The sequence below is a fragment of the Larimichthys crocea genome, chromosome XXII, assembly GCF_000972845.2.
Source record: "Larimichthys crocea isolate SSNF chromosome XXII, L_crocea_2.0, whole genome shotgun sequence".
Lineage (NCBI taxonomy): Eukaryota > Metazoa > Chordata > Actinopteri > Sciaenidae > Larimichthys > Larimichthys crocea.
Window position 1 is genome coordinate 13,830,208 of NC_040032.1, and position 27,350 is coordinate 13,857,557.

The window sequence follows — 27,350 nt, forward strand, 5'->3', positions numbered from 1 at the left end:
TGTAACATTACTACAGAAAACACTGATATTTATCATTTTTATTATTATTATTTAACGTCTTTGTTCTGCTCAAGTGTCCTAGTAAGTCGTGACAGTGTGCACTGAATTTGAAGCAGCTAAATGGAATTCAACCCTCATTAATTTAATCATTTACACCATGTCTTCTGGGGTATGACCTCCAAATGTCAACCCTCATGCGACACTATGAACATTTTTGTCCATTTGGACAATTTTTTTATCTGGCCATCATTTTGGCTGTGTTAGTGCATACAGAGTAACAAAGTAACATGTAAACATAAAACATTAAAGTTAACCTATGAGTTGCATTTGCATTTGAACCTGCAAATTTAAACCTTATGCAAAGAAGCTCAATATGTGCATAGTAATCTGACGTGTGCAAAGATCAAAACTTTAACATTTCTTCAACAACTTCAGCCCTACTCCTTTAAACCCTTTAAATGACAGTTTGATTATTGATTATAACTAATTGTTTTGTATGTATAATCAATAATTAAACTCATTTAAAGGGTTAAAATCCTCAAAATGACTGAATGTTTGGTTTGTTTTGAGCAGGGCTGAAGTTGTTCAAGAGATTTATGCAGAAAAAAAAGTAGGAAAATGATTAATTTGTTGAATTTTGATGGCTTAAGGGGGTAATAAATGAAACTGACGAATGAAGGAGGGGTATTACACACTAGGTGACGCTCTCTCTATGCAGCTGGTGCTGCTTCCACGGTCCCTGCTGCTCCTCCAGGCCGAGAGAGAGCGCTGTGCTGCCGGGGCGGAGCTCCCGGGGAGGAGCGCACCAGTCGTGGGTTGGTTTTTGTGTGTGTTCCCGGAGCTCCTCGGTGCGCTGTCCACTTCAGCACCACAAGCCGAGCAGCAGAGGCAGCAGCGGGGCTAGCTTAACGCTGAAGAGGAGAAGGAAGGAGAAGGAGGGAGCACCGACAGCTCCAACATCAGCACCAACCGAGCACCGAGCGGCACGGTTTGAGAAAAACAGAAAAACACCGAGCCGACATCCAGAGAAAGGACTGCAGGGACGGTAAGAGTTTGCGAAGAAGCTCAGATCGGATCAAGTTGTTGGATAATAACGTGTCCTTCCCTTCCTGCTTCATAAATACTGCACGGCCGAGCTGAGGCTGTTTTCATATGTTGCTTTGCAGCCATGTGTGTGTGTGTGTGTGTGTGTGTGTGTGTGTGTGTGTGTGTGTAGCTCCATCCCCGTCGTCGCTTTGCAGATGGTGGTGTTTTATAACTCGTCGATTTCCGTCTCTTCACCGTGGCCAGCTGCTGTTTTTCTTTTATCCTCCTCCTCCTCCTCCTCCACCTCCTCCTCTCTCTGGGACATTTAACACCGCCGATATTGTTGCCATTTTTTCCTCCACTCCCGAGACACACGCACCATTTGCGTGATCGTGAACTGCGTTGTTGTGATGCAGGAAACATATCGCATATGCTTTAATGCCTTTGTTTACAAATGTGTGCATGGTAGACTTCAGTTCACATTGTGAATAGACAAAGACTGTCTGCTCATGACTTTATGCCCCTCTCTACAGCCACACTGTCCTCCAGCAGCTGCACTCACTGTGAGCATCAGCATTGGTGATGCTGCAAGTTGCATCCACTTGCTCTCTGGTGTTGGTGTTTGGTCTCATGAGCAGCCTGAACTGTAAATTATTCCTTAAACGTTTCGTGCTTCATAAAGCTGTGCACCCAGGGAGTTTTGTTCTCGCTGTGAAGAGAAAGAGCAGATATTATAGTGATTAAAGGTGTTATTTCCTTTGGTTCTGGTGGCTCCTGCAGTGTTTTTACCCTTTGTAAGAGCTAAGTTTATTTAATATAACAATTATAAAAACACAGAGTACAATATTCTGTTCAAATATTATAGAAATAGTCACAATAAAAAGATCTTAAGAGAAAAATCTGATGTTGTAGGGATTCGTGGAGTCTTTTTTTTAGCCTATATTGACATCCAAATATATTTAATTTAACAAATATATAAACAAATGTCTAACCAAAGTATATCATTATATTCAAATGTTAAAGAAATAATGTAAAAAAGGATCTTAAAATCTTAATCTTAGTGCTCGAGCTGTCTCCTAATACACAAAGTATCGCACTGTGGATCAAAATATTGACGCTAGAGCTGAGACGATGAGTCGATTAATCCATTAGTGTATCCACAGAAAGTCAATCAGCAGCTATTTAGATGTTTGAGCCATTTTTCCATTCAAAGAATTCAAAATATTTGATGTTTCCAGCATCTAAAATATGAGTGTTTGCTGTTTTTTTCTGTTTTCTTGCTATTAAAATCAACTTTTTTTTATCTTGGACTGCTGGTTCGGACAAATCATGTCACCTTTGGAAATATTATTAAACATTTTTCATTATTTTAATTGAATTTATGAGCAGAACGATTAAGGAATTGAGAAAATAATCAGCAGATGAATTGATTGTGAAAGTAAGAATTATCTGAAAAACCTGCAAATCGCACCACGATCTACAACCGTGTGACTAAATTCACCAAACACCTACTGCAGAAAAATGAGTGTTTGGCTCGCTGCTCACAAACAATCAGCTCTCGGTTTGTGACACGCTGCTCGGCACAAAAGGAAAAGTCAGCAGGGGCTGCGTGAGTGACAGGACAGTGACGGCGCTGACCAAATTACTCGGCAGCGTGGGACTCGAGCTCTGCTGTGCAGGTCTGGTCTGCAAAACTAAAAATACGTGAGCGTGTGTCAGGAAAGCAGTCTTCCATTTTGTCACAGGCGAGATAGGCCCAGGTGAGGTAAGAGGCTGATAGAGGGATTAGCTTGTATTAGGATGTGGCTGCTCATAGAGCTGTGTGAGAGGAATGTCAGTCACTCGTGCTCTATCTTCCTCTGCCGTCTGTCTCCCAGCCTCCTTTCCACGAAACATCTGTCTCCTGCCTGCTCTACATTCACATTGTTCCTAGATGAGCTGTGATACAAACCCCCCCCTCTCCTCCCACTCCTCCCTCCTCATCTACCACCACCACCACCTCCTCCTCCACCACTCTGCAGCATCTCAGTGGTTCTCCTCTCCTGTCCCTCCTCGCCACAAGCAGCCTCAGTCAATGCATGCTTCCCCCCTCTGCGCTCTCTCCCCTCCCCTTCAATCCCGCTGGCAGACACACGCCGCTCCTCCTCCTGTCCTACTTCCTTTTTCTTCAGCTCTCCTGAAGGGCGAAGCCGCTGTTGGTGACGCCTCGAGGGGGGGAGACGTGGAGAGAGAAAGAGAGAGGGAGGGAGGGAGAGTTGAACGTGGTGGCAAGAGGAAGGATGGGGCGAAAGGCAGCTTTCATCAGGCTGGAGTGTTTCCGGCATGTACCGTTTACCAAGTGTCAAAGCACAGTAGCCAGACGATGTGGTCTGATAGGTTACAAATTGCTGCATTGTTAAAGCACTTATGCTTAATCACGGACATCCATTCCAAATAGACTTGCAGGAAACAAGAAAAAATCAGATTGTCTGTGAATGTGTAGTTCAGTTGGCGCTGGGCGAGGAGTGTGGCATAGCTGGGCTGTATCGTTCACTGCAGGTGGAAGCTCCTTTGTGTTTGTTCAGCCTGTGTTGTTGTCTCAAATCCACTCAGGGAATACCTGTAGCCGAAGTTTTACTGATGTATCATCTGCATAGAGTTGATCTTTTTTAAGGAAATTGTGGGTTTTTGTCAGTTTTTGTTGGAACTTATCACGACGGGCGAGGTAAGAGCGAGCAAATTTGTCAAAGTAAATTACGCTATGTTGTTCTGTTGGGTTTTTCACCATGCTGTTGCACTGTATTTTTATTATTCTGTCTTTCTTTAGTCAGTCTGTAAATGAGCTGTTACAGATCAGAACAAAGCAAACTGAATTCCTGCTGTTCTCTCTCTCTGAAACATTTGCAGCGAAGCTCCCTTAAAGGAAAAAAACATCTAATAATATTAGATTAAACACTGAAAAATGTGCAAATGATTTTCAGATTCCAGTTTAGTCCGATCACTTTGTGAAATGGAGCGACGGCTGCGAGCTGGTTCAGGCGGACGACTCGAGCTGCGCTGCACATACAGACGTCATCCAATCCAAACACGGCATCCAAATTCGGCGGTCTATTTGATCTCAAGGTTTTCCATCTCTGCTTTGCCGTCTCTGCCTGCATCAGCATCACCGCCTGTTCTTCAGCCGCAGCATCCACCTGGGCGTGGGGGGTTAAGATATTTGCTCATCACTCTTCAATATCTATGAATACATATCTGCAGATCTGCAGAGAGTGTGAGGTCAGAGCCTGGACGCCAAACTCTAAATGTATTCTGCTGCTGAGTCGTCTGACTGAATATATATATATATAAAATTATGGTTTTAAAAGTGCAAAAACAGAGTATTTAGCACTAAAAGACACTAACCTTTGAAGATTTCTATTTGATTTGTTGAACTCAGACACACGTCGCCGTAGCATCGGCTTTAGAATAATATTCATGACCGTGGATTATGTGTCCCGCGTCACTTCCTGTGCATTGGCAGCTTGTTACAAAGGGATCTCTCAACGGCCGCCACTATGAACAGGAGGGATGACGACAGCAAGTAAAACCTGTTTCAGTGCACACACTATATGGACCCTGACCGTCGTATTTAAGCAATAAAAACAAGTCCAACAGGAGTGAATGCCTCGCATATGTGTCACAGACCTGATCCCCCACCATGAACATCTTCGGAGCAATCAAAAATAATTCCCATGAACAAGTTCAATCTCAAAACAATCACTCAGCAATTTACCTGAAAATTAATTTACAATTTCACCTCCTACCAGACACCGCTTGAGATCTCCTGACGCTGTAACCTCCAACCATCTTACACTTGGAAGAATTATCAGCAGCAGCAGCAGCAGCTGCTTTAAGACTCGAGGTCTGATACAGATTTGATACCTGGCACCACTCTCTAGAGCCGGCTGCGGTCCTTGAGAGAGGCTGTTATGAGGCTATATGTGCTGTTGTCAGAGCCCACTCACAGGCACGGTGCAGCTCCTTCCTATCTTCCATTAAGGTTACCTGAGATGAATTATCCCCGTAAGACAATCCCCCTCACCACCACCACCGCCGCCGCCCGCCACCACCTCCACCACTCCTCTGGCTTTGCAGCGGCGGCCTGTTTCACAGTGCTCGGGCTGACAAAATAGCACGCCACTCTTCCCATGTTAGAGCGCATCCATTTTTAATCCTCCTCCTTTGAGCACACACAAATAGACACACACAAACTGGAACTCTCTCTCTCTCTCTGGTTGATTCTTCTTGCAGTTTGCTTTTGATGTTTTGTCCCATTTCTCACAATATCACAGTGGAACAAGTGTGGGTTTATTTATTTATTTTTGTAGATTTCCAATACTCAACTCACCGTGGGATCATTTTGTTCTGAGAAACACAACAGGTAGTACAATGGCGTGATGGATTCGGTGACTTAGCTCCCTGGCACGACTGAAAGTACGACGAATTAGCAATCAGCAGCTCTTGTTTGCAGTGCAATCGAAGAACTATCACTGGACAGACGTGATAATTCTCAGGCAGGTTCAGGAGTCATCTTTAAGATCAAGGATGGAAGGGTGGCTTCCATCAGGATCGAGTGTTTCCGCCAAGTGCCGTGTACCAAGTGTCAAAGCACAATAGCCAGGCATGGTGTCACGACGTGGTCTGATAGGTTGCAAATTGCTGCATTGTCAGAGCACTTATGCTTACTCGCGGACAGCCATGCCAAATAGACTTGCAGGAATCAGCCTGAAACATCACTTTCTGATTCTCCTTCAAAGCGTACTTCAGTCGGCTTGCGCTCGGCTGGGCGAGGACTGTGTGCGTATCTGAGGCGGTATGGTTTCACTGCAGGTGGTAACTCCTTCATGTTTTATTGAAAGGGCTTGTCGGTCTGTGTCGCTGTCTCAAATCCACTCAGGGAGTACTTCGAGCTAAAGGAGTTAAATTTTTTACCGCCGTATCATTTGCATAGAGAGGATGTGAAGTCTTTTTTGTCAGTTTTTGAAGCAAACCAATCACGACGATCGCAGCAGGAGATCGAGCAAGAGCGAGCGCCTAAAGTGGGACGTTGCATGCAAAGAAGAATCTTGACTTTGTCAAATGTTGTTGGCCCGGATGATTGTACATGATGGACATCACAGCCTATAACTCATATTTGATCTAAAAATGTGTTATGACCCAGCGAAGGAGTGTCACTTCTATACAAATCGCACACTAAGAGTTTTTCAAGTTGAGCTTTGCTGATGCTGCAACTGCTGACCACGTTGGCGAGAGTGAACCAAAGTACAAAAACAAACTTCCAGTTGTTTTTAGAACACCCGTCCCTTTCACCTCACACTTGACTTTTATCTCACACGTCCCCCATCAACCCGCTCCATCCCTCGGGAGGTGCATCGCACTGTTTGAGAGCCCCAGCTACCACGGAGCCGATAACCAAAATCTGACTGCGGCTCGGTTTAGAGTCCGTCCTCCCTCTCACGTCCTCTTGAAAATGCTCTTGACATTGAGAGGTGATTCAGTTTTTCTTTCCGATAGTTTGGATTTGGACTGCGTGTTCTGCCCGAAACGCAACTTTTAAGGTTCGAGGTCGGCCTCCGACTGTGGAAAGCATTTAAGCAACTTGGAAGATCAAGAGAACGCCTGATTTATCTGGTGATCAAAGGGAGCTTAGCCCCAGATTCGTCCTCATCAAGAGGCTGAAAAACATTAGATAAAAATTAGATCAAGGACTAAAAACAGAATAATTCAACCCAACATTTTTAAATTTTTTTTTTTTTTTTGTGGGGTTGGGGGCTGTTTTCTAATGAACTTTGTCCTCTGCAGCTGATAATTGTTAAATAAGACAATGTTTTATTCATTAGCTCCCTCAGATCTATTATTACTAAATTAAATATCAACCTTATTAGCCATTAAAATCTGCATGACGTGCGTGCATGTGTGTGTGTGTGTGTGTGTGTGTGTGTGTGTGTGTGTGTTTTGGCAAGAGATGTGCAGCTGAAACCGCATCCTTGAAGTCAATACGGTCACGAGAAATGGTCACGCTCCTTCTTGAATCGGACCCGTTTGAAGCTGTCACCCAGTTACTGCTCAGAGGGCACTGTTTGACTGCTTGTTAGCCATCTTTAGGGCACTGTGTGTGTGTGTGTTTATGTGTGTGTGGTACTGTCCCCTAGGGATCCCCTTCCTCTATCCCACTGACTTCAGAGCTGCTTTGAAGTTCTTTCTTCAGAGGAGAGAGAGAGAGGTGAAGGGGAGGGAGGAGTGAGCGAGGTAAGAGGGAGACAAAGAGGAGTGAGGGAACAGTGAAAACGCTTCATTTTTATCGCTGTGCTCGCTCTCCTCATCGCCGAGCTGTTTCCCCTCATAATTTGAGAATGATGTCATTTTTTAAGTACGTCAAACCTTCGATGCTGATGTCGGGTCGAGTGTGAAATCACAGGAGAGAGAGAGAGAGAGAGAGGAAGAGCCAGGAGAAGAGAGCTGTGTTAGGAATTTACAGCATATTAGGGCGGTCATGTAGCTGCTCCCGGTCAGCTCATGAATAATGGAGGGGATCAGTGTCTAGTTCCATCAGGTGATCCCGGTGTACTTTTCAGGAGCCCTCTGTGTGTGTGTGGTGTGTGTTTATATTTATATATATATATGTGTGTATATATGTGTGTGTGTGTGTGAGGATGAGAAGAATGAGAAAGTCGCAATGAGAGCAGCTGCTGCAGCCAACACACCCTCAACACAAAACCATCTGCCGTGCTGACTCCAGAGAACTAACACACACAAACACACACATCCGATCCTATTCGCTCTTCAGCAAACACACACCGCACCGACTATCTATCTATCTATCTATCTATCTATCTATCTATCTATCTATCTATCTATCTATCTATCTATCTATCTATCTGTCTATCTAGAACTATTTTTCTTGCACTATTTTCTGTAAAATGAGTCTTTTCTGAAAAAGAAAATGGATTTGCAATAGCCACACATCGTCTTTTCTGAAAAAGAAAATGGATTTGCAATAGCCACACATCATTTTTTTATTAAGGGTTAGCAGATCAGAGCTCCCAAATTTGTAGTATTGTGGAAGAAAAAGAAACATAATTAACTTCCACTGTAGAAATTAATGTTTTAATTGTGGTGCTTGCTTTATCCAAAATCCACAAAAGGACTTGAAATTTAAATCAGTACCCCGAAGCCAAACTTGAGCTCTCCAGCTCTGCCGCAAGAGATTTATGCACACACACACACACACACACACACACACACACACACACACACACACACACACACACACACACACACACACACACAGACTCTCTCAGGCATCCAATCTCACCAAACACACATAAATGTTTCATTAATGATCGTGGTTTATTGCACACACACACGTGTGCTGTGACAGCAGGTGTTTGTCATGCAGGAAATTATTGTTTTGGTGTGTTAGTATTCGTCAGAGAAGCCTCCCCGAGTCTTTACTGTCGCGATATGTACTGTAGATAAAGCGAAAGTGTGAGTGGGAGGAATGATCCTCTCAGCAGCCCATCCAGAGCTGTCATAATCCTGAGTGGGTGAGGTGGTGGAGAGGATCGGGCAAAGATAAGATGATGACTCAGGGAGCAGCCCTCACATGAGGAAATGAGACCGAGCCTGGATAATGGCTCGTTTTGTGAATTACTAACCTCCCTCTTTCACCCATTAAAAACAGTATTTACAAGGGTAAACTAATATAATCCCTGAGCTCGCAGTTTTTTCTCGGTCTATACAAATCACGTTAAATCTTAAACAACATTTATTTGGATCACGTACACTCCTCTAAATAAGCAGCGTTTTAATTGCTCCGGATAAAACAGAATTGTCAGGCGGGTGGCGCGTGTAATGAGTGACGACGGTTCACCGTGAGTGAAAGCAGCAGACGAAATGTCATCAGCTCCGAGCTGAGCCGAACTGCTCTGCGCTGCATGGCAGAATTCCATTTATTTACCCCGGAGAGATGGGGGAAAAAGGCCAAGGACACACAGGAATAAAAGCTGGAAAAAGGTGATGCTGTGAGCAAAAAAGCTGCGCTGAAAAGATGAATGCAGGCTTTGACCTTTTCCATCTTTTCTTTTGCAGAGCATACTGGGAATTCATATCAGCTTTGCCTGCTGCAGTCAAGGCACTGCCTTCCTCTATTTAGAGCGGGGCCAGACCTAAAATAACAGTTTGTTCCCTTTATCATCGGGCTCAGAGACGGCGCACCGGCGGACACGTCTAGCAGATTAACCTCGGTGTAAAGTCTATACCTGGTTTTGAGTTACACCGTTATTTCCGTCTTTGTGTGTTATCCCCTGTGTTCGGTTCACTCCTCCCCGTCAGGGAGTCATACAGCCGGCGTGGGGGAGGGGTGAATCAATCATGCTCTCTTTCTGTGATTATGTAAAATTGTGTGTACGTATTCACATGTGGAGCTTGATGAATATCTCTCTCTGCCGCTCAGTGTACTTACGTCTGTGTATGTGTGACTGAATGATGATCCATCTGAAGCCTCCACAGTTAGACGATTATGAGCTTCGTGACCAAATATCTCTTTGTAAATAATAAATAACCTCTTTAACAAAAAAAAGACCTGAGCACCAGCGTGCGTATTATTCACAGCTACTTCTCCAGCAGCTTGAGCTTTACTCCATCCTTTGATTGCTCTAATAACTCGGATTACAGGAAACTTCACACCACCCAGGCGCTATTTTATTTTTGCGCAAAAAGGGTTTTAACAAACACGTAATGAGATGTGCATTGCAGCACGATATGAAAATGTAAGCAAAGTTATCATATATTGTACTGAAAAGTGAACTAATGATGCAGTGTTTTTATGATTGTGCAGTCAGGATTTAGCATTAGTTTGCCTGTAGAGCGTGAAATCAGAGTGCAGGGGTTGTGGACAGGATTACTCACCAGCGTCTGTTTCAAATAATAATAGAATAGGACACATTTATCAAGAAACTTACTCTTACAAGTGTGAAAGAAACCTTAAATAGTCACACGATTAAACACACGTATGAACTGAGCAGGAATTGCAGAGACAAAAATTTGCTCAACATCACCCAAAGTTTTTAGTCGTCAGTGATGTACAGTTATGATTTTAAACTCACTATGTGTTTATGTAAAACCCTTAAAGTCAGTGTAAAGTAAGAATAAATGTGTGTTCTCCACCCAGCCACATTTGAATGATTAAAAATATCGATAAGTTTATGAACTTAGGTGTCAAAATCAGGTAAACATGAGCAGTATTCTCAGCTCTAGGACTGTGGGGGCGTGTCCACTGAACACGCTTAAGCCACGCCCGCTCGCGGGAGCGGTCAAGCAGCCATTTTGAAGCGACTGAAACGTGTCAGATGAGATCAGAAAATAGCATGACTAACTTTGAAACACTGAGCGATGATGAATTTATCTCTATCTCTCTGCTAGGGGTGCAGGGCTATGCTCAGGGTGGCCTCAGCGTGTCATCGAGCCACCCTTTAAGGACCGCCCACAAAATCCTGAACTAAAAACTGATGAAAAACAGTTTGAACCTCTAACTCCACATTTCAGTCTTTTCACAAGTTTTCAGCTACTATTTTCCAACATATTTAATGTATTCTGAAAGATATCTTTACACGGACTTGAACCTCTCCATCTAAAATGAAAATACACATGAATTAAACAACAATCTAATAAATGTGTGATATATACTGGGAAATTATTTATAGGGATTCATTCATAGGAAATTGGTTGACATGGAAACAAAAAACAAAACAAAACCTGAAGAGGTACATCAAACACAGACAGTGATGTGAAATCAATGCAGCTTTAGTCGTGTTGTTTGTAACGCTGATTAAAGCAGAAATATCCTATAAAAATCAGACAGCTATCTACAGTATGCTGCTTTAGCTAACGTGTAATTATTCATCACAACCACTGATTTTTTTATATAACCACCCCCGATCATGTCTCAGAACAGAAGGTGTGTGTTCCTGTATTGCAGTCATCTAGCATAGTGGTTCCTAACCTTTTTTTTCCATAAGGGGCTTTTCTGTCATTGAATAAGTGACATATTTTATGTATATTTCATATTATTATCAATAAAAGTACAGAACAAACGGATAAACTGTGCAGTTAAAGCCAAACAGTAAACCCAATAACTGCAGGACGTTTGTGTAAAATGAGCCATTTGGATGAATTTTAAACAGCCATGATGAACATTTAATACATGTATTAGATGTATTATGTATTTTTTTTTCAATGTTTTAATAATCTTACATATTTAGGCTTTCTTTTCTGACAAATTCAATGTTTTCTTCTGACTAACTTGGCCATTGTTCTGTGTTCTCTTTGGATGTTTTAACTACGTACTTTTCCAAAGCAGTAGTAGCAGCAGCAGGGCGTTAAGACTGGAGGCTTTGTCGGTATAGCTTGTTCTTAGGTCTTCACCGTGCTCTTATCCTAGCAGGTTTTTTATATATCTTAAACAATAATCTAAATGGAGATGGTGTAAGTAAGTCCTAGGAAATTTGAGAAATAGCTTTTATTTTTACGTTTAGATGGTGCACTGACTTTTCTTCTAGCGCTGTCGTCATTTTTCTTTTGGACTACACATTGATTAATGAACGAATACCTGCTAAACTAATGGCGTTCCCATTAGCCGTACATGCTAAACTAAGATGATGGCATTGTCAGTGTAAACATGTTGGCATGTACTTCAAAGCAGCCTTTCTCTTAGCTTTGGATAAATTGGTATTGTGACTCCACACAAGATGGAAAAAAGAGTTTTGATGCTTGATTGGGTCGTTTTTTTTCCAAAAGCACCAGTCAGTTCCTGTAAATAACGAGGCGTCCCACTGTGTGTTGATATTCATATATTACGCTGATACCACCAACCTTTTTACAAACACAAACTGGCAGCAGGCGTCTGACAGGAGTTAAACTGTGCAAAATAAGTCCGTCACAATGGATTCAAGAGAAAGCAGGGCAGATATGTGGAGGAGTGAACCTCCCTTGTTTGTGAAATTGCATCCATAACCTGTAACTCTCTGAAGGCAGACGCTTAGGGAGCCTAACATGGCTGTAACCTCAAACAGCAGGGTACCCTGTGTGTATCTATGGTAACTACTCTCTTCAGAGAGAGAGAGAGTTTACAGGTATATGGACATGGATAGTGGATGGTGAATTATTTAGAAGCTCTCTCAGGCAGTATCTGCCAGACACAGCCCCAGACTGTGGATTCAAACCTGATATTGGACTGCAAGGAGGTGGATGGGGAGATATTAGGTGGCAGGCCCCACCGAGCCCCGCTGTTTCCTGCTCGACAGGCCCTCTCAGAAGAAAAATCCACAACCTACAGGTCTGTGTTTTATTCTCAATGTGGTAAATTAGAAATTTTCTGTCTTTTGTAGCCAGTTTAACACAGAATTCAGCATAAACCGTTGAATTATTTTATTTCAAGTTTCAGCAGCGTGAATGCAACGCGCCGACGTCTCATTGGGAATCAAAATGACTTTAATGTCTGCACACTGTCTTGGCGTGTGAGAGGCCGTCTGTGTATTCAAGCGCAGTCTGGTTGGTTATGGTAATGTCGTCGGATGTGTTGTAGGCATCCTCCATGCATGTTAAAGCATCTATTCTGCTGAGTGGTACCATTAGGCATGGTGAAGTAACACATTACTTCTGTCAATAGAGGACATCCTCTTAACATCTCATACTGTCGCCTCCTTTTATGTCACCAAGCCCCTGTCACCATTTTAATCAAGCAAACCACAAGCAATTACTCACACTAATTGTATCCAATCTGCAGAATGAAAGCAGTGGCAGCATGGGAGGTCTGTTCATCAAGACCTCTGAAAGGAAAATTGCCGCCACCATCGGCAAGTTTCTGTCCAGATTGCTTTTCACTGCATTTCAGCAGTGTTGGCATTGTGCATACATTTAATTTGGTTTACAAAGAAATCTGTCAAGTGCTGCATAATTCTGCTTCACTATCCATTGTATTTGGAAATATTGTGCTTCTTTGTCCATTATATTTATTGACAACCACAGTTATTAGTTACCCTACATGTTGAGATACATACAACTAGTGGTTTCCCTTCTAAATATGTGAAATAATCCAGTCCAGAGTTACCAGCGTGTCCAAAGTGAGTTCTTTCATCCACGTCTCTGTGATGCTGCACTCTCCATACTCTCTCTATGGACTGGTTTAGCACTGTTAGCTCCTCCATCTTATTAAAGGGAGAGATCTTACATTCCCCCATGATAACAGATGGTACGCATGGTTTGGACTTGGTCTTTTCCACTCGTGGAACTTTGATGCAGCTCTGCACCCCCGTCTTCTTCTCGTCACTTCAGCAGGGATCTTTTCACAGAGCTATTCTAACAGCTGTTCTCGAGCGTAAACAACAGAGTCGTGGCTTTTTTTTTTTTTTGGGAATGGGTCACCTGATATATTCATAAAGTAGCCCGTATAACAGAAAAAAAGACAAATCACTAATCTCCATAGTCCATGTTTGCACACAAAAACAGATTGATGCGGGGAAAAAACATAGATAATAGCAACCTCGACGGACTACAAGAGTATTATACATTTTCATTATGTATTCATTTCACTAGCTGTATGATTATATGTGACAATGAAACTAAATTAACTAACAATCGAACAATGATTTCTCCATGGCAGCTTCATTCATCTTTTCCACTGTGAAATCCAAAATTGCACCAGAACTCGTATTTAGTTTGGGCTGTGCTGCTCGAAGTGGAAACTCAGCGGGCCTATCATTATTCTGTTTGTTTCTTCTCGGTGCCCCATATGTGCATGCTCATAAATAAAGGAAGTAATTGTGTTGTTTCAACGTGCCACTTGGAGAGTAGAGTTTGGACGAGTTCTGAGCAAAAAAAAACATGCCTGCCTCGTATTTGCAGACTAAAAACATCTATTTCTGGGACATTATGGCAATATGAAATCATAAAATAAAACCATTTCTTTTTATAACTGAATCCATTTTTTCTCCTATCCCCCAGCGACCGCCTGCCTGAAGTATTTATAGTCATCTTTTAGGGAGTTATGGTGGAGGTTCTTCCTGCAGAAATTCAATAATATATTGTTCATTTCAACTATTTTACTATTCGATCTTTACCAGCAGATTCATCAGGACTTACAGAGATTTTCAGAAGCACTCAGAAGCAGTTGAGTCATGTTCTCTTTTTTTCCATATAAAACAGGAGGTATACTAGCTCAGCCATCGGACTATTTCAGAATTCACCAGCAGTCCTTATTACTGTCATTTCTAGTCGTGATTCAGAAGTTATTCTTAAATAAATCTAACAATTTTAGGAGCAGTAGGGAGGTTTATATAAAAAATGGTGGTCTTATAATGTAGCCAAATGTAATACAGAAGGAGTTTAATTCATCATTCTGCAAAACTGTGTTTTTTGAACAGTCTTATAACGACACACTCACTCTCCCTGAAGCAGCTCCTTTGATTTTTTTGTATTTTTTGCTTTTTTAAGTCCCATGTCTCTATCAAAGCTTTCCAACCTTGATTTAGTAAGCAATTTAAACGCGTGCAATCAGTAGAATTTGCTCTTCAGTCATAAGCGAAATGATATCATTTCAAGTCCCTTATGCTAATAAGGCTGATTAAACTAGATGAAATCATTCTCCAAGTTGTGGCTTGCAGCCGCAGAAAAACCCTGTATTGTTAAAGTGTAGCTCAGCTATATCTACATGCATATGAACATTCAGGCTCAAGAGAATACAATGCAAAAAAGAATAGAGTAGTCATAATGAGCAAGCCAACTAGAGACAATAATACAAAGAGCCTGCAGTTCAAATAAAGAGGACAAAAACAAACGCACAGTGAAACAGAGCTGCTCTGGGAGCTCGGCAAGGCCAAACACCAGCAGCCAGCTGCAGCAATTCACACAGCATTTATGGACCCAGGCTGCCATATATATATATATTTTTTTTTGGCGAGGGGGGGTGTTTGGCTTCATTGCTCTCCGTGGACCTTTACTGGAAGAGTTAGAATTGGCTATGTTGTTCGAGGCGGACGCAGAAGTGTGAGGTGAGAGGGTGCTGAGGCACGGCGCTCCTCTGAGGCATGCCGCTTCGTCCTTGTTACGTTACTCGGGCTGTGATAGCGGGCATGGGCTTCAGCGAGAGATTGAGATAAAGTGGGACATTTTACTATTGCTATTGTGTTTGAGTCAGAGCATTTGTCGCTGGCAATACAGCACCGCTATTTACCACAGGGACCCACTTATATTAACCAATCTGATAAAAGAAACGCACTGACAGCCTTTCTATCTCCGAGACTCCCAGTAGCTATAAAAGAGCTTTTGTTGACTCACATCTTCAGAAGGTATTACTGTGAAGACTGACTTTCTTAGCAATAGGAATAGGTTTTGTAGCCTTCTTACATCGGCAGAGTAGACCGTATAGTCCTTTGGTGCTCTGCAGCTCTCTGCAGTCATAAGCTGATTGTAGCAGGGAGAATGTACGAACAGTCTCATTGCTTTAGAAGACACAGAGTTCAAGGATTCGTGACGAAGATCAGAAAGGATAGAAAGGCGCCATTGAAGCTACTCACAATGCTTTTGCTAGTTAGATCAATCTGATCTTTTCAAAAGAGACTGGCTCAACCAGTGTGAAACGTTGAAGAGCATTTGAACTAAAAGAAAATAAATAAATCCAACTTGTTTTGACGTCTTCATATTCAGTTCGACTGTGCAAATACTCTTAAGCGGAGAACTTTCCAGAGCTGGGCTACAGGAAAAGTGCCTGACCTTTACTGGCACAGTCAAGACAAGTGGCCCATGGGTGCCGAGCTGGGGCCGAATGAATGTCACAACGGCACCCTTTTTTTTTTTTTTGTACCGTTCCACATTTGCAGGCCTGGAGCTATAACATGGGTATGTTGCAGCCTGAAAATAACAGGCATGAAGCATACAAATTTGAGTCTTCCCCCGACACACATAGAGGGTACTGGAGTTTGGATTTGGCCGATGTCCTCTTCTGCACATCTGAATCTGTATTACAGCCTCAAACCGCCAACCTCATTGATTAACCCCACAGTGTAGAGTGTAAAGGAGTCAGCTGTCAGGGGAAATTTCATGCCCGATGCCTTTTCCATTAGGGAGAAACAGGAGAATCTACCTCCTTTGGGGCATGCAAGCTATAAAGTTGTGGAGCGTGAATTCTATAGGTTCCTTTAAAGCTCACTTTATGAATGAGAAAATGTGCAAAGTCATACAGCTCACTAGAGACAGATAGGAAGGGCTGCAAAGTTCTATATCCAGCCCTATCTTGCAACACGGTAATGAATATAGAGTTCAAGGAGTTCAAGCACTAAAGGCATTGGATGCTGGCCTTCCAGCCTTGGCAGCTGTGCAGTTGTTTAAAGGGTTTGTGAGGATGTTAGCCATTTATTCAGCGGCAACAAATATGATTAGCAGCAGAAAGTGGGAAATGTGGGAGATGGACAGGGTTAGAGTGAGTGAGTGAGTAAGGAAAGAAATGGATCTGTGATCCAGTTACCATCAGGGTAAGTGTGTTAGAATCTGACTCTGAATTTCTATTCATGCTGCAGGTTGACTCACTGCACTGATTGGCTGTTGATACGCCTTGCATCACTACCAGTCTCTTACCAGCCCTCTGCTTTCTTGCAGAGAGTTATACGAGGAGATCGATACCACTCTCGTGTTTGCACCATGAATATGGAGCTGGACCCAGCAGCTAACACAAAGACTAGAAAAGAGAGTGAAACAGCTAGCCTGGCTCCGTTCAACAGAAACTAAATCCACCTTCCAGCACCTCTAAAGCTCACTAATTAACATATTATTTAATTATTCTTTAAACCGGGGTGCAAACATGACCATTCAACGTTTAACCGGAGAGGGGGAGGGGAGGGTTACGTGTTGCCAGGAAAATGGTGAAGATTCAAGTAAGCCAAGAAATAGTGGCACATAATCCCCCGTAAATTGTTCTAACACTTGGTTTGTTGTATGGATTAAACAAACAAAGACCTGTAACTGAGATTTAGAGGTGCTGGTAGAGCCAGGCTAGCTCCTTCTCCTTCCGCTCAGTATTGACTCAAAACAAGAGTTTTAATAGGTTTGAGGATACATAATGACACCCTAAAAGTTACACATTGAGCCTTTTTAAGATAATCTGCAGTGTGCAAGCTTCGCAGCCAGGGAAATGACCAGAGCAGACCCTCCTGTGATGCCTGATTGGAAACACGGGGCCCCAGGAATTTGATATTGAACAGCAGCCTCGGTGTACGCTGTACGCTGTGTTCATTTTCTACTTGTACAATATGTACGGTGACTTACTGACAGCTTCAGTGAGACAGTTTGACAACTCCCAGAGCTCAAGCAGAAATGGAAACTACTCTTACTGTAGTTCAGTTTTTCTTTTTCTATTTTGTATTTTTCATTTCAAAGATCCATGAAATTGATCCTAATGAAACTAATGAATCTAAAATCTTACCTTGATGATCTGACGAGCAAAAAAAAAAAAACATTTTATTGTTTCTGTTTTTAATTTGAACGTGAAAAAAAAAAATCACTCGTTTAACTGACTGAGAAACGTGTCTACACTCACTCAGAACAGCGTTTACTGTGTAAACTGAAGATTATACATTTGTGTAGTGTCTGAGATGTTGTAACTGCTGACTGGGGCACATTTTCTAAGCGAGTCAGAAGAGCAGGAGAGACCAAGGCCCAGCAGGGACTTAAGCCAGAGAGCTGGGCAGGAAACAGATGGCATTGGTTGGAGGGAGCGGGGGCAGGCGGTGCACGAATAGACAGCAGTGCCTGGCCAGAGGATATTACAGCAAGCCTGGACACACTCATCCTCTGTCCCCTACCTCCCAGGGGATTAATAAGCCCATCATGGCTGTTGCCCATATGGGAAGCCGCAGAAGAGACCGAGGCACTGAGGGGGATGATACTGTAACTGGTTAGCCATTTTGTGTCCTAATGCCTCACTTTGACGCCGTAATGTTCGGGGACCATGTTATTGTTGCAGATGTTACAGCTTCACTTTATCTCGTAATGGAGGGCAGAGGAAGGGAGTCAGGCAAAGGTGAGGGCTCTGACTCGGCCCACTGGGAACACTTCTGCAGGTGTTTCGTCATTTTATTTTTACACCAGCGGAGCAAAACAGGTGGCGCAGCTTATGATTGGCACAAAACCAAAGAGGAGCACCCCCTATCTGGTGTATTCCCCCAACCAGGAGGACATTATAGACGCCACCTTGACTGAGATGTATCTCTAACATAGACTGTAGCCGCTGCTGTGACAGTATCGACTTTGTCTGGAGCTGTAGTGGTGTTGGTGACATTTCTTATATTCTCACATCACCTCCGGTGCGGCCGAGGGCTCTGTCTAACCTTTGAGGCGCCAAGTGGTGGCCCACTGGAAGAACAGCAGCCAGCTTTATGCGACCTTTATGAGTGCTTTCACAGCGCCTCCTCCCTTTCCTCCTCGCCTCTGTTTTCCAACCACAACCCTTTTGTCTGGCTGCTGGCTCCTTTAGAAGCCCGGTGTCTAGTGCTGACAAGCTGGATCTGCTGGTGTCCTTGGCTCCCCGGAGAGCCGTCTAGCCTCTGCAGCCTCTCTAGGTATAGGCTTGCAGACGAGGATGGCAAAGGAGAGCAGACAGTGAAGATGGATAGTTTTACTGCAGATAGACAAGGGACTCCTCTCTGTTGGTCGATGCCACAACTATCTTTAACCAGCCATGAAATAATGGCATCATAAAATGTGAAAAACTAAAATCTTTTGGTCATAAATTTTCCAGTTTTTCACATGTGCATGTGTTGCTGCAGTTGTTATGTCAGAGTAGGCTTAGACGAAGGTGACCTCCAGTCACAGCAGGTCCCCGAGAGGAATTAATAGAAAATCCACAATAATAATAATAATAATAATAATAATAAGAGTCGTGCAGCCAGCTACATGAATGTACTTCCTGCTGGTGTTAACAGCTTCATTAGGCCCTGATCGAGCCGTTAAAATGCATTATGATTTCCCCATTTTCTAACCCCACTCCACTTTACATCCATAAAAAAAGTCTTAATGTTATTCAAATCGCTTCCTTGGAGTAAAAGTTGTCTCGCCGTACTGGTTGCTTCTCTCTTCACCCAGTCAGCTCGGTTCATGCACAGAAGGGATCCGCAACTGCTTCACTTCCCAATCTGTGTATACAAACTGTTGTTTGTACAGAGGCTGGGAGGATTATAGCAGGATGCCTCTCTCTGAAAGGTGCCTTAATCCTGCTCCCAGCTTGCAGATTAGAAGATTTATTTTTTTTTTTTGGAAGATTTCACTCAGTATCATCTCTTTCCCCAGGCATGTAAACACATTTATACACTGATTAGCCCAGAAACATTGCTTAGGACCCCCCAAAAATACAACCCACGTGTGATATCAAAGGCATTACTGCGTCCATATATGCATATGTGCATCCTCTCTTGGGGCATTGTGGTGGAGCCTGTGTTAACACTGGAATATCTGCCGCTTCATTGCACACTAGCGTCTTCCTCCCTCTGACAGATGGCTGGAGGAGATGTGAAATCCAAGCAGGCAGAGAGGGGTGGGATGTCTGTCGTGGCATTATGGTTTGTCTCATATTATCTCCCTTTTGCCATGACCCGGGAGCGTCACGCTCGGCCGCCGATACAGGAGCTCGGGCAGATTGAGATGTAAAAAGCACGGAGAAACATAAGTGGTGGATGGAGGGAGGAGTGACCGGTCTCACCTTGACAGTTTAGGGGAGAAGCTGCTAAAATATATATCTTTTACAATTCATCGCTCCAGCTGCAGGGTCGTTTGCGCATGCACGTGTGCGCCCGCCCGCCTGATACACCTCTCTGCAGGGCAGTGAGGTGTATGAGGAGCCGATGACAGATGGTCATCATCACTGTCAGTGACATTTCTGTCCTCGTCTCCACCTCTCTCGTCTTCTGATGGATGCCTGTTTTTCTCTCTCTTTTTTTTCTCACGATATGCGGGGATGAGCTCGAGGTCACAGAAGATCAGAGATGATAAGGGTGGCCCGTCTTTTGTTTCAGCCCTCCATCAATCAATCGGCCAATCAGTTCCTCTTTCAGAGCCCCCTTCTGTTTGACATTCCCTTCCAGTCTTCCACAGTTTCTGCTTTCAGTCAGTCAATATCTGTGCCATATTAATCTTGTCCTCGTCCGTTTGGTCTGCAGTTTTTATCTGTATGTCCAATATTGAGCTTTGCATTTTTTCGGCGGAAGCCATTACTGAGAAACACTGTCAAAAACGGTTCTTTCCAGGTTGACCTTGATTCATGGAAGCTATCTGTCCTCTAGCGTCAGTGTCTCCTTATTATGAAGAGAATGCTTCCTCATAGTGGCAGATAGTGGACCTGTCAGTGAGCGTGGGGAGAGGGGAAAAAAAGACAGAAAAAATCTCAGTAAAAATGACAAAAAACACTCCCTAATCACTCTCCTGTGGTGCAGAATCTGAAAGCTTTCCTGATCTGTCAGCAATCTGTGCTGCGGTCCCATTGGACTCCATCCCCCCCCACCCCTATTTCCACACATACAGAGTAGTAATACGAACGCTACAAGATGCAGAGAGGGAAGAAGGCACAGTGCACAGTGCTGTTGCTGTGAATGAACTGCACGTACTGTATGAGGGCTGAGACAGCAGAAGGTAGGAGGTAGGAGAGAGGTATATTTATGTGTGTGTGTGTCTTATCTGGGTGATGAGAAGGGCAGTGCATGATAGGCGACACAGTGTACTACCTCCGAAAAGCCTCCCCCAGTGACACTTGTTCTCTCTCATATCTGTGTCTGCTCTATTATTGTCATGGAAGCCGGCGTCAGCCAGCGGCGGGGTCTAGAGTCTGAATATCACCGGCCGACATCTCTAATTGGAGCACGCATGCAAATTATACCCGTGTTTATTCTTATAGATGATTACATTCACAAGCAGCCAGCCGTGAAATAGAAACCTTTACGCTTCAAGGTCAAGCCGGCCATCTCCAGAGAGTTTCAACAGGCGGGTTACACCCTGTGTTTATCACCAGCACTTGACCGATGCTCAGGCAAGCCCTACTTATTCAGGATTGAAGAGAATGCCACTACAAAAAAATAAAATAATAACCACAGGCACAAGCGTTTTTTTTTTTTTACAATCATTATCAAACAACCACAATCCAATAAATTAGAGTCGCAGCTACATTAAAGCAGCCTCATGATTTCAAGAGGCACACAGCGCAGAACGGCGTTTAATGGACTGACATTTTGCCCTGTCTCTTTTTTCCTCCTCCTCCTCCTCCTCCCCTTGAAGATGGAATGAAGCCTCCGCCGCGCGCTCGATTTATAAAAGCGCTACTGTCCAAATTAATTTGAAATGGAATGTCGGGGTTGCCTTGGAGACACGCTGAGGCGGAAGCCAGCCATTGTAACTCACCTGAGCTGTCACAGGAAAAGGCCGCCTCTGCATTTTTAAGAAATGAAATAGTCATTTTCAGCGTGGGCTGCAGTGAAGAGGGCGAATAATGAAGGGAAATAGTTAGGATTTGTCATTGCCATTGATTTGTCAAGGCCTATCTGTTTTTACAGGCCCCTGTTGTGTTTTACAACAGAAGTCAGAGAGAGCCACAAAACCCAAAAGAACCTTTGCACCAAAGACCCTGAAAACTTCTCAGAATCGTGCTGGAATACATCCACACAATCTGCCGAAGTTAGATTAGACTTCTGTTTTTTTTTTTTATTGCTTTGTAAAAGGCGGATCACCGTTAGAAAAGGGTGATGTCATGTCATTTCCGTGCTCCAATCTGGATTGGCATTCAGAATCTGACGACAGTTGGAGGATTATTTGGACATTGTCAGGCGACCCAGGGTTTAAAAACGTGTAGATATTTTTCAAGGCGTTCACTGGTTTCCATCTATTTCCATTCAAAATCAGTATCTGAGTAGGGTCGTACTAATAATAACTTTATTCATATAGCACTTTTATGTTTACAAAGCAGAGAGACAGACAACAGACGGCCAAACAAGTTAAAATCGAGAATGTGTAAAACACAACAAAGAAAGAGTCACAGAAGACAGGCAGAGCGAGAATAAATTAAAAAATATCTGATATATTTCGTCCACTAATCAAATGATCGGCGGTTCAGCCCCTCCAGTCTGCATCTTGAAGTGTCCTTGGGCAAGAACCCTAAATTACTCCCGAAGGCCTCACCAATGTTGTGTGAATGTGTATGAATGGTTAGCAGCCAATGCCGCCAGTCTATGAATGTGTGTGAACGGGTTAATTGAGATATGTAGTGTAAAAGCACTTTGAGTGGTCAGAAGACTAGAAAGGGGCTATATATAAGTGCAGTCCATTTACCATTTAAAAGCTTTGGAATAAAAGAATAGAACAGTAAAAAGAGGTGTGAATATATGTAGGTTGGGGGGAATAAAAAGGAAAAAATGGCAGGTTTGGTGTTAAAGGATAAAAAGATGATAAGACTGACTTGATATGACTTCTCCAAATGGCAAGTCTCCTCGGGCAGCTCGTTCCAAAAGTTGGAAAAGGTGCAGTCACCTCTAGTTTTTAGGCTCTAACCTTGACCGGCCACACAAGAATCTACGGCTGCAAACGGACTCCTATTGGCAATTTAATTAAGGGCCAGACCTTGACGTCAGTTTAAATCTTAAAATTAATCCTAAAACACACAGAGAGTCAATAGAGGGAAGCTAAAATCAGGGTGATGTGATGGTGTCTGTTACTAAAATGAATAGAAACCAATGGCAGTGTGCACCGGTAAGGGCGACCCTTTACCCCTGTGGCCTTCTGCTACTCCCAACTCTTCGCTCTTCCCTATCTACCTTCAGCTGCAGCGTCAAATAAAGGTGAAAAAGGCCCCAGAATACATTAAAAAAACATCAACACAAACCTGGATAGACCGCATTTGGACGTAGTCAGCAGAAAAGTTCGACATAATTTGTAGTTAAAGAGCTAAAAAGCTGCAAACATATGGTTCTTTAGGAAGGTAAACAAAATGATTTGGGCTACACGTGTCCAATGTGCTGATTAAGGAGGTCTGACTAATGAATCATACGGCTCTCATTCTAATTAGCTCATTGTTCCTGTGTGCTCACGACTCTCTCAGGCTTTTGTTCCCAAAAAAAAAGAAAAGAAGCAACTTTCTTCTAATTAAGAGGAAATGCAAGTTCAGCTTGTTAGACCGGAGACATCACACTGATGTTCCAGATGTCTCGCAGCCTTACCTTGGCTTGCTGAGCCTCCGTTGTAGCTCTATCTATCTCACTGGCTCGTGTCACTGTTATCTAATTAACGAGCTATTAAGACAGCGCCACAAGCGCTCCACATGTTGGCTTTAGCTCTCTAGTCATTGGTTTATTTAAAAAAAAAAGAAGAAAAAAAAGGCATTGTGTAAACTGCTGCTGTCAAAACAATTCAGCAAAGAGCGATAGATTTTTATTTTTCTCCTTTTTCCCCCTTTTAAATTGCTCCATTTTCTGCAGCGAACGCCCGACAGACCGATCTTCTCTTTTCATTCTTCTCTGTCATGTGTGGTCTTTGTCTCATTGAGCGCACTATTCTCCCACATTAGCCTCTCTTCTCTTTATCTGAAGCACTCCGATGGTAATATAGCTTTTTGGTGCCAGTAAGTTTACTGATCCTCAGCCAACAAGGCCATGACCTGCCTCACACCACCTCCTTCTCTGTGTGTTTAGCTGTCCGCACATGAAAGTTGTCAGGATAGAAAAACTGCATCTGATTTGCGTGCAGCTGATTGTGTGGCTCGTGAGCCCTCGCATGTGAATGACTCAAGAGGAGAAGCCAACAGCTCACGCCTCTCGTGAAGTCTGATTCACCCACCGAGCCGGGCGGCATCGGCCATCACACGATGGGCAGGTGGGGGATCTGTGCGTGCCTGTAATGAAATGAATGGCATTTCAATAATTACTGGATTAAATCCACCTTCATAGACGCTGATGTGAAGGTTGATTGAAGCTTGATAGATCCTTTGTTATGACTGAAGAACAGATTGTTATATTAATGCATCACCGACCCTCTGGTTCACTCCTTAATGTAGATGCCATCTTGGTTTTTTTTGTTCATCTTTGTTTTGTTTGAGCTTCTTGCTTTTTGAAAAATCATTTGATTTTCCACAGCTCCACATTCATTACTTTATTACCATAGCAACCGGTGCACAGAATTTAATTTCTAAGCATTAGAAAAACACACACACACACACACACACACACACACGGGTAGAAATAAACAATTAGCAGCACCAACAGCACACGCTATTATTATAACTTTAAATATGAGCACACAGTGAAAACAGATGGAGACGCTGTCACCAGATATTGTACACGCCTTTAATCACTCCCCTGTTACACCCGGCGAGTGCTACGTTTAATTCCTCAGCCTGATTGTTTGATCGTCTTATTTTGTCAAGGATGAACATGTTTTCTTTCCTCTTAAACAGTTGGCAGTGGCGGCAGCCAGCGAAGCACTTTCTCAACACCTTCACAGACTGCCTGTTGATAAATGGCGCGTGGTTGACCTTGTCGAACCTAAAATCCACCACCATTTATTTATTTTTTTTCTCTTTATCCCACCTCCCACTATTTTAAGCTCAAGCTGTGGAGCACTTTTAATACTGGAGGGTCCATTGTTGTCCATTATAATCCCTGTGACTAAGAGGACAGTACCATCTGTGAATTTATTATACACAGGATGTGTTGGAGGGGTGATATGAATAGTTTGAGGGCTCATAAAAAAAAAATTTCCGGCATGACTTCCTGCGTTATTTAACAAAATCCTAGCAAATTACACAACAGCACATTTATATCTACGGTCATGATTCTATGTTTAGTCGGACATGATGCACTGAGGTTATTTCAGATGTTGTAATTATGGCTCAAACATGCTTCTAATAGTATTTATGCAGTTTGCATAATCAAAATTCAGCCTTTATTCACTTTGTCACGGCTGGTTTTGTCACATCAGCCTGCAAATGTGGATATTTTTGTATTTAATTATGTGGTAATGCATGTTGCTTCTGATCTAACTGTACACTATTTACTGGATATTATTAAATCTTGTAAACATGTGACAGGGAACAAGAAACCATCTAATTAGTTGGTGCACGAGGTTATGGCATGGACGTGGCACACACAAAGCTGTAGCTATAAATAAGAATGTGGCATCTCAGTCAACATGCCAGATTTAATAAGGACTGAAATACATTGTTGGCCATGCTCCATTTGGAGTCATATGCTATATGCCAGCAGCAGATGCGCGCGTTACAATCTTACTAGTCTACAAGGAAATGCAGCTGATGTGTCTGCTGTCAACTGGAAGCGAGAGGCGAGAGGCGAGAGACACGGAGCTGAATGTTTCTCTTCCGTTTAAAATCTTTAGAAGCGATTGGATGTGAGTTTACCAGCAGCTTTCCTCTGTGGCTCTGACTTAGAGAGATCCAGCAGGCATGTGTGTATCCGTGCTAGTGATGCGGTTCAGTGAATCAGTGGTTCTCAACCTGGTGGTCTCTAAGTGGTAACATATTGTGGCAATTCAACACAGATAACACTCTATATACTACAGACTATATACTCTGTTTTAACAGGGAGTAATATGAAACTGTATTTCTATCTATGATTGTTCTTTTAGGCCTAAAGCACACATGTTAACTGTTGATGAAGGTGCCTTAATTAACACTCATTAAAGCCACAATCAAATTAGTTGTTGTTCTTTGGGCAAAGCAACAGTCCTCTTTAAAAAGTTGAAAATCACTGTCAGGATGAAATATCTCTAGATATATTAAGGGGTGGATTGCCATGAAATGTGGTTCAGAAATGTTTAAGTTCCTCTCAGCATCTTAATAACATCTTAATAACAGTCCTTGCCGCCGCGGCCCAGGGTTCAAAACCGATGCGTGGCTCTTATCCGCATGTCATTCCCCATCTCTCTCTCTCCCCACATTCCCCCACATTTCTGTCACTCTTCAAGCTGTCTCTGCAAAATAAAGCTCAAAAAAAATCTTTAAAACTGTCCCATCATTCCCAGTTGTACTTTGTGTTCAGTCCTAAGAAAAGACCATGTATAGGCCACACAAAGCTAACAACATGGCTGTAGACTATGGGCCTATCCAGGCCAATGCAAACTTTAAACTTCCACATTTACTTCCCGGTTATGCAGCCCACTGAATATGAGCAGTATTGTTCCTCCATGGATCAAAAATTCATAATACCAGGCGGTCGGTAGCGTAGTGGGTTAGGCGGCCGCCCCGTGTGTGGAGGCTATAGTCCTCACTGCAGCTGGCCTCGGTTGGCTATCTTCAGCTGTACTATCAATAAAGGCATAAAAGGCCAAAAAAATAATCTTTAAAAAAAAATCATAATACAGAGAGTCATAATTGAGCTTGTTTGCAGTTCTAGACGTCCTATCAACAGTTTTACAGACATCTCTCTCATAATGGTAGGAAATTAGTATCCAGATCTTATTATACATCCACACTGTAAACTCTTGTTGTTTGCCAACACTTGTCCTGACATTCAGGAAATTAACGGGTAAGGCTGAACGTTACATTTTAATAACTGTGTTTATCATATTAACCACATTAAGACCACAACCGAGCAGCAAATCTGCTTTCTTCATTTTCACAGTCACCTTGCTTTGTTACTTTGTATTCAGCCTGTCACTTGAAACTGAATGATGGGAGCATTTAGAACATTTTAATTAAGAAAACAACAGCAGGCCTCGCGCTGTATTACAGGAAGCCAAAAGCGCCTTGAACATTTTTACCGTGTCAGTAAATTCGCTTTAGCTGCAGCTCATGTTCACCGCTGTTTTTAAAAGCTCTGTTACTTCAGCAGTGATATACTGTACATTTTGACACAGTGTAAGAAACCGCCATGATTTTAGTGCCGAGTCGTTCATCTAAATAGATACAACATAAAATGGCTTTGAGTGTTCTTTTACATCACAGCTGGTATCATTTTAGATGTAAAAGTGCCAAACCAATAAACTCAGCCGGGTTTCTTTTGGCCTTCATCTGCCCTTGCCTCTCTTCTGTAGGTATAAAGGTGTGAGAGGGACTGTTATATATAGTGTATAGTGTTGTAGCACTCGAGATCGGACTTTTAGATGGTCTTGGTCTTCTCCGAATCGCCCGCGTTTTTACTTGCTCTCGCCTTGGTCTTAGATAACGAGGACTCAGGATTTTATTTCAAGACTGGTCAAGACCAGTTTTTCCCATGAATCACCTAATAATGTCTAGTTTGTCCCGCCACAGCTTCGTAATGAAGTATATAAAT

At 42.9% G+C, this 27,350-nt stretch overlaps 1 protein-coding gene across 2 annotated transcripts in view; it reads left to right on the forward strand.

Moving 5' to 3' along the window:
* The first annotated feature begins 765 nt into the window (after positions 1 to 765).
* srrm3 (serine/arginine repetitive matrix 3) overlaps positions 766 to 27,350 on the forward strand; it is a 71,736-nt gene continuing 45,151 nt past the window's right edge. The window contains exon 1 of one of the 2 annotated variants that reach the window (XR_003461453.1): positions 766 to 1,045. The gene's annotated coding sequence lies outside the window, so the exon portion shown is untranslated. The remainder of the gene's footprint in view (positions 1,046 to 27,350) is intronic. The other variant, XM_027273439.1, reaches the window with a different exon arrangement.